General features: G+C 68.7%; 1 non-coding gene across 1 annotated transcript; it reads left to right on the forward strand.

Moving 5' to 3' along the window:
* Nucleotides 1-3920: 3920 nt before the first annotated feature.
* On the forward strand, nt 3921-4039 carry LOC135978972 (5S ribosomal RNA). Its single transcript, XR_010596310.1, has one exon. It is a non-coding gene; the product is annotated as a 5S ribosomal RNA (ribosomal RNA).
* The last annotated feature ends 3461 nt before the right edge of the window (nt 4040-7500 follow it).

A 7500-nucleotide genomic window follows, 5' to 3' on the forward strand; every position in this document is an offset into this window, starting at 1 on the left:
CACACAATCCTCGAAAGGCAGGTCGAAAAAGCCAAAGCCCCGCCTTCGGCGGTACGAAACTGGAACTGGGCGCCACCTCGTGGTTCCCTCGGTCGGCCGAGACGGCGTGGGGCGACCCCTTCCGGACATCCGCGAGACGACCGGCCGTCAGGTCAACCCATTCGCTCCAAAGGGGTTGACCTGGTGGCCGAGAGGGGACTTTGAAAATTTTTCGGACTTGGAAAACTTTTTTTTTTTTTTTCTTCCCCCAGCCCGCTTCCTCCGGGTTGACCCGGTGGCCGAGCGTCTCGCCGTCCCCGGACGCGGCGAGGGACTGCCTCCCGGCCGTCAGGATCGGGCCCACGGAAGTCTGATTTTAAAAAAAATTGGCCGACGCCACCGCGGAGGGCTACCCGGGCACCCCGGGCCCCGGAGCCGGAAAAGGGAAAAAAAGGATCGGGCCCACTAGAGACATGGACCCGGCCGCCAAGCAGGCCGCCCTGGGCTGACCCTCCCCGGCCGCAGCGAGGGACTGCCTCCCGGCCGACAGGATCGGGCCCCTGGAAGTCTGGGGGTGGGGGGGGGGGAAATCGCCCCACGCCCCCGAGGAGGGCTGCCCGGGCGGGCCTGGCCCCGGAGCTCGGAAAAAAAAAAAGGATCGGGCCCACTAGAGACATGGACCAGGCCGCCCTGGGCTCACCTTCCCCGGCCGCAGCGAGGGACTGCCTCCCGGTCGACTGGATCGGGCCCCTGGAAGTCTGGAAAAAGAAGAATGGAACCTGACGCCTCCGAGGAGGGGGCGCCCAGGGAAGGAGGGAGATCCGGGTTGACCTGCTGACCGGACGGGAAAGAGGCCACCGGGCGTCCCCCCCCTTAAAACCTAGGGGTTGACCTGGTGGCCGGAAAGCGAACCGGCCAGCAGGTGAACCCTTTCGATTCCACGGGTTGACCTGGTGCCCGGGAAGCGAACCGGCCAGCAGGTGAACCCGTTCGATTCCACGGGTTGACCTGGTGCCCGGGAAGCGAACCGGCCAGCAGGTGAACCCGTTCGATTCCACGGGTTGACCTGGTGCCCGGGAAGCGAACCGGCCAGCAGGTGAACCCGTTCGATTCCACGGGTTGACCTGGTGCCCGGGAGGGGACTCTGAAAATTTTTCAGCCCTTTCGACTCGGGGTTGACCTGGTGGCCGAGAGGGGACTCGCACGGCAGGCAAGCCGCCCTGGGCTCACCCTCCCCGGCCGCAGCGAGGGACTGCCACCCGGCCGACTGGATCGGGCCCCTGGAAGTCTGGAAAAAAGAATGGAACCTGACGCCTCCGAGGAGGGGGCGCCCAGGGAAGGAGGGAGATCCGGGTTGACCTGCTGACCGGACGGGAAAGAGGCCACCGGGCGTCCCCCCCCTTAAAACCTAGGGGTTGACCTGGTGGCCGGAAAGCGAACCGGCCAGCAGGTGAACCCGTTCGATTCCACGGGTTGACCTGGTGCCCGGGAAGCGAACCGGCCAGCAGGTGAACCCGTTCGATTCCACGGGTTGACCTGGTGCCCGGGAAGCGAACCGGCCAGCAGGTGAACCCGTTCGATTCCACGGGTTGACCTGGTGCCCGGGAGGGGACTCTGAAAATTTTTCAGCCCTTTCGACTCGGGGTTGACCTGGTGGCCGAGAGGGGACTCGCACGGCAGGCAAGCCGCCCTGGGCTCACCCTCCCCGGCCGCAGCGAGGGACTGCCTCCCGGTCGACTGGATCGGGCCCCTGGAAGTCTGGAAAAAAGAATGGAACCTGACGCCTCCGAGGAGGGGGCGCCCAGGGAAGGAGGGAGATCCGGGTTGACCTGCTGACCGGACGGGAAAGAGGCCACCGGGCGTCCCCCCCCCCTTAAAACCTAGGGGTTGACCTGGTGGCCGGAAAGCGAACCGGCCAGCAGGTGAACCCGTTCGATTCCACGGGTTGACCTGGTGCCCGGGAAGCGAACCGGCCAGCAGGTGAACCCGTTCGATTCCACGGGTTGACCTGGTGCCCGGGAAGCGAACCGGCCAGCAGGTGAACCCGTTCGATTCCACGGGTTGACCTGGTGCCCGGGAAGCGAACCGGCCAGCAGGTGAACCCGTTCGATTCCACGGGTTGACCTGGTGCCCGGGAGGGGACTCTGAAAATTTTTCAGCCCTTTCGACTCGGGGTTGACCTGGTGGCCGAGAGGGGACTCGCACGGCAGGCAAGCCGCCCTGGGCTCACCCTCCCCGGCCGCAGCGAGGGACTGCCACCCGGCCGACTGGATCGGGCCCCTGGAAGTCTGGAAAAAAGAATGGAACCTGACGCCTCCGAGGAGGGGGCACCCAGGGAAGGAGGGAGATCCGGGTTGACCTGCTGACCGGACGGGAAAGAGGCCACCGGGCGTCCCCCCCCCCTTAAAACCTAGGGGTTGACCTGGTGGCCGGAAAGCGAACCGGCCAGCCGGTGAACCCGTCCGATTCCACGGGTTGACCTGGTGGCCGGGAAGCGAACCGGCCAGCAGGTGAACCCGTTCGATTCCACGGGTTGACCTGGTGCCCGGGAGGGGACTCTGAAAATTTTTCAGCCCTTTTCGACTCGGGGTTGACCTGGTGGCCGAGAGGGGACTCGCACGGCAGGCAAGCCGCCCTGGGCTCACCCTCCCCGGCCGCAGCGAGGGACTGCCACCCGGCCGACTGGATCGGGCCCCTGGAAGTCTGGAAAAAAGAATGGAACCTGACGCCTCCGAGGAGGGGGCGCCCAGGGAAGGAGGGAGATCCGGGTTGACCTGGTGACCGGACGGGAAAGAGGCCACCGGGCGTCCCCCCCTTAAAACCTAGGGGTTGACCTGGTGGCCGGAAAGCGAACCGGCCAGCCGGTGAACCCGTCCGATTCCACGGGTTGACCTGGTGGCCGGGAAGCGAACCGGCCAGCAGGTGAACCCGTTCGATTCCACGGGTTGACCTGGTGCCCGGGAGGGGACTCTGAAAATTTTTCAGCCCTTTCGACTCGCGGTTGACCTGGTGGCCGAGAGGGGACTCGCACGGCAGGCAAGCCGCCCTGGGCTGACCCTCCCCGGCCGCAGCGAGGGACTGCCTCCCGGCCGACAGGATCGGGCCCCTGGAAGTCTGGGGGGGGGGGGGAATCGCCCCACGCCTCCGAGGAGGGCTGCCCGGGCGGGCCTGGCCCCGGAGCTCGAAAAAAAAAAAAAGGATCGGGCCCACTAGAGACATGGACCAGGCCGCCCTGGGCTCACCCTCCCCGGCCGCAGCGAGGGACTGCCTCCCGGCCGACTGGATCGGGCCCCTGGAAGTCTGGGGGGGGGGGGGGAAATGGAACCTGACGCCTCCGAGGAGGGGACGCCCAGGGAAGGAGGGAGATCCGGGTTGACCTGGTGACCGGACGGGAAAGAGGCCACCGGGCGTGCCCCCGTTAAAACCCCTAGGGGTTGACCTGGTGGCCGGAAAGCAAACCGGCCACTGGGTAGGCCGGTCGGCAACCTAGGGGTTGACCTGGTGGCCGGGAAGCGAACCGGCCAGCAGGTGAACCCGTCCGATTCCACGGGTTGACCTGGTGCCCGGGAGGGGACTCTGAAAATTTTTCAGCCCTTTCGACTCGGGGTTGACCTGGTGGCCGAGAGGGGCCTCGCACGGCAGGCAAGCCGCCCTGGGCTCACCCTCCCCGGCCGCAGCGAGGGACTGCCCCTCCCCACCCCCCGGCTGACAGGATCGGGCGCACTGGAAGTCCGGGACAGTATTTTCCCCGACGCCGGGGAGGGCGGGCGGAGGGGCTCTGGCGGCCAGCCCGGGCCCCGGAGCTCGAAAAGGAAAAAAGGACCGGGCCCGCGAGAGACGGGGGCCCTGCCGCAGGGGGGGGGGCAGTCCGACCGGGGCTCACCGTGCGGCAGGCCCGGGCGTCGGCAGGGGAAAGCGGGCGAGGAGGCGCGGGGCCGGGTGCCTACGGCCATACCGGACCGAACGCCCCCGATCCCGTCCGATCTCGGAAGGTAAACCGTCCCGGGCCTGGCTAGTACTTGGATGGGTGACCGCCTGGGAATCCCAGGTGCCGTAGGCAGCTTTTCCCGGTCCGAGTCAGCTCTCTCTCCTTTTCTGGGGGGGAAGGAGAGGGGGGGACGGGCCGGAAAGCCCCTCGTCGCTCCTGCCGAGTCGGAGGTCGCGGCCGCAGGTCACGGGTCTGGGCGCCTGGGGTCCGGCTCCCCACCCACCCGGCTTCCTCCGCGGAGGACCCCCCCCGGGGCCACCGAAGCCGCTGGGGGAGACGCCGGGCATGGGGCGGACTGGCCCGGACCCTCCCGGCCGCCGGCCCGCAGGTCCGCCCCGAATCCCCCCCCGCGGCCACCCAGGCCAGGCCTGGCCAGGCGGGACGGACGGCGGGTGTCCAGCGCCCAGCGGCTTCCTCCAGCGGGGACCCACGGACCCCAAAGCCGCAGGGGGAGGCCCCGGGCCTGGGACGGACTCGCTCGGACCCCCTGCGCCCGGCCGCCGGCCCGCGGGACCGCCCCGAATCCCCCCGCGGCCACCCAGGCCAGGCCTGGCCAGGCGGGACGGACGGCGGGTGTCCAGCGCCCAGCGGCTTCCTCCAGCGGGGACCCACGGACCCCAAAGCCGCAGGGGGAGACCCCAGGCCCGGGACCGACTCGCTCGGACCCCCCGCCTCCCCTGCGCCCGGCCGCCGGCCCGCGGGACCGCCCCGAATCCCCCCGCGGCCACCCAGGCCAGGCCTGGCCAGGCGGGACGGACGGCGGGTGTCCAGCTCCCAGTGGCTTCCGCCAGCGGGGACCCACGGACCCCAAAGCCGCAGGGGGAGGCCCCGGGCCCGGGACGGACTCGCTCGGACCCCCCGCCTCCCCTGCGCCCGGCCCCCGGCCCGCGGGACCGCCCCGAATCCCCCCGCGGCCATCCAGGCCAGGCCTGGCCTGGCGGGCCGGTGTGCAGCTCCCCCGGGCTTCCTCCCCCGACGACCCGCGCCCCCCTGAGCCGCAGGCGGAGACCCCGGCCCCGGGGCGGACCGGCCCGGGCTCGCCCGAGCCCCCTGCGCCCGGCCCGCAGGACCGCCCCCCCGAATCCCCCGGGAGAGGCCCGGCCTGCACGCCACTGACGACCCGCGGCCCCCAAAGTCGCAGGAGGCGCCCCCCCCCCCCGGTTAGCCCCGTCTCGCTCCGCGCCCCCCGCCCCTCGCTGCCGGGACCGGGCGCCGCCCCAGAGTCAGCCGCAGCCGGCCGGCCTGAGAGCTGCCCTCCTGTGGACGACGGTGAGTTTACCTTGATACTAACCGGCCGTCAGCCAGGTCAACCCCATTGCTAGACTGGGGTGGACCTGGTGGCCGAGTGGGGACTTGGAACATTTGACAGCTGCTTCCCGGGGCTTGACCGGTTGTCCTGAACGCCACCCCACCCCCACCCCCAGCCCCCGGCTCCTGCTCCCCTCTCCCCAGCCTCGGTGCTCCGCTCCCTGCCTCGGAGGCTGCCTCTCTGCGGCGCCTGCATCGCCTCCGAGGACGCGCACCCTCCGGAGGCTGGACGTAAACCCACCACTGCCGCCGACCCGGCTCTCCGAGGGACGACTGTGAGGCCCCCCACCCCACCCCACCCCCGGACCGCCCTGGGGACGACTGCTAAGCCTCCCCCACCGGACCGCCCGGGGGAAGACTGCGACGCCTCCCGCCAGGCCCCCACCCAGCCTGGGGGAAGACTGCTAAGCCTCCCCCCCACACACACACACACACACTGTCGGGGGATGACGATTAAGCCTCTCCCGGACTGCCCGGGGGAAGACTATTAAGCCTCCCCTGGAACCACTATTAAGCCTGCCCCCGGAGTCCTCGGGGGATGACTGCTAAGCCTCCCCCACCGGACCACCCGGGGCAAGACTGCTAAGCCTCCCTCCCACACACACACACACTGTCAGGGGAGGACTATTAAGCTTTCCCGCTGGAGCGCCCGGGGCGGACGACTGTTAAGCCTGCCCCCGGAGTCCTCGGGGGAGGACTATTAAGCTTTCCCCCCTGGAGCGCCCGGGGGGGGGGGGGGGGGGACGACTATTAAGCCTGGCCCCCGGAGTCCTCGGGGGACGACTATTAAGCCTCCCCCGGACCTGCTCCCTCTCGACTATTAAGCCCCCCCTCTGCGGTCCTCAGCACCACTGCCGCGCTGCCCTGGGAGTGGGGTGACATCCGGTCCGGAAAGCAAACCGGCCACCAGGTCAACCCGTCGAATCCAATGGGTTGACCTGGTGGCCGGAAAGCAAACCGGTCGCCAGGTCAACCCGTCGAATCCAATGGGTTGACCTGGTGGCCGGAAAGCAAACCGGCCGCCAGGTCAACCCAGTAGATTCAGCGGGTTGACCTGGTGGCCGAACGGGGACTTTGAAAATTTGACAGCCGCTTCCCGGGGGTTGACCTGTTGTCCCGGTGGGGACTTTGAACATTTGACAGCCGCCTCCCAGGGCTTGACCTGTTGTCCCGGTGGGGACTTTGAACATTTGACAGCCGCCTCCCAGGGCTTGACCTGTTGTCCCGGGGGGGACTTTGAACATTTTACAGCCGCTTCCCGGGGCTTGACCTGGTGGCCGAGTGGGGACTTTGAACATTTGACAGCCGCTTCCCGGGGGTTGACCTGTTGTCCTGAACGCCCCCCACCTCCCCCCCCCCGGCTCCTGCTCCCCACTCCCCAGCCTCGGTGCTCCGCTCCCTGCCTCGGAGGCTGCCTCTCTGCGGCGGCTGCATCGCGTCCGAGGACGCTCACCCTCCGGAGGCTGGATGTAAAGCCTGACACCCGCCACCGCCGCCGACACGGCTCTCGGAGGGACGACTCTGAGGCCTCCCCCCACCCCCGGACCGCCCTGGGGACGACTGCTAAGCCTCCCCCCCGCCCACACCCACACCCACACTGTCGGGGGATGACTCTTAAGCCTCTCCCGGACTGCCTGGGGAACGACTATTAAGCCTGCCCCCCCCGGAGCACTCGGGGGACGACTATTAAGCCTCCCGCGGACTGCCCGGGGGATGACTATTAAGCCTCCCCTGGAAGGACTATTAAGCCTCCCCCGGACTGGCCGGGGGACGCCTATTAAGCCTATCCTCGGGGGAGGACTATTAAGCTTTTCCCCCTGGAGCGCCCGGGGGGACGACGATTAAGCCTGGCCCCCGGAGTACCCGGGGGACGACTATTAAGCCTCCCCCGGACTGGCCGGGGGACGACTATTAAGCCTCCCCCGGACCTGCTCCCTCTCGACTATTAAGCCCCCCTCTGTGGTCCTCAAGACCACTGCCGTGCTGCCCTGGGAGTGGGGTGACACCCGGGCCGGAAAGCAAACCGGCCACCAGGTCAACCCGTCGAATCCAATGGGTTGACCTGGTGGCCGGAAAGCAAACCAGCCGCCAGGTCAACCCGTCGAATCCAATGGGTTGACCTGGTGGCCGGAAAGCAAACCGGCCGCCAGGTCAACCCAGTAGATTCGACGGGTTGACCTGGTGGCCTTAAAGCACGACTCTTAAGCCTGCCTCCTGGAGCGCTC

The sequence above is a fragment of the Chrysemys picta genome, unplaced genomic scaffold, assembly GCF_011386835.1.
Source record: "Chrysemys picta bellii isolate R12L10 unplaced genomic scaffold, ASM1138683v2 scaf578, whole genome shotgun sequence".
NCBI classification, from domain to species: Eukaryota; Metazoa; Chordata; order Testudines; family Emydidae; genus Chrysemys; species Chrysemys picta.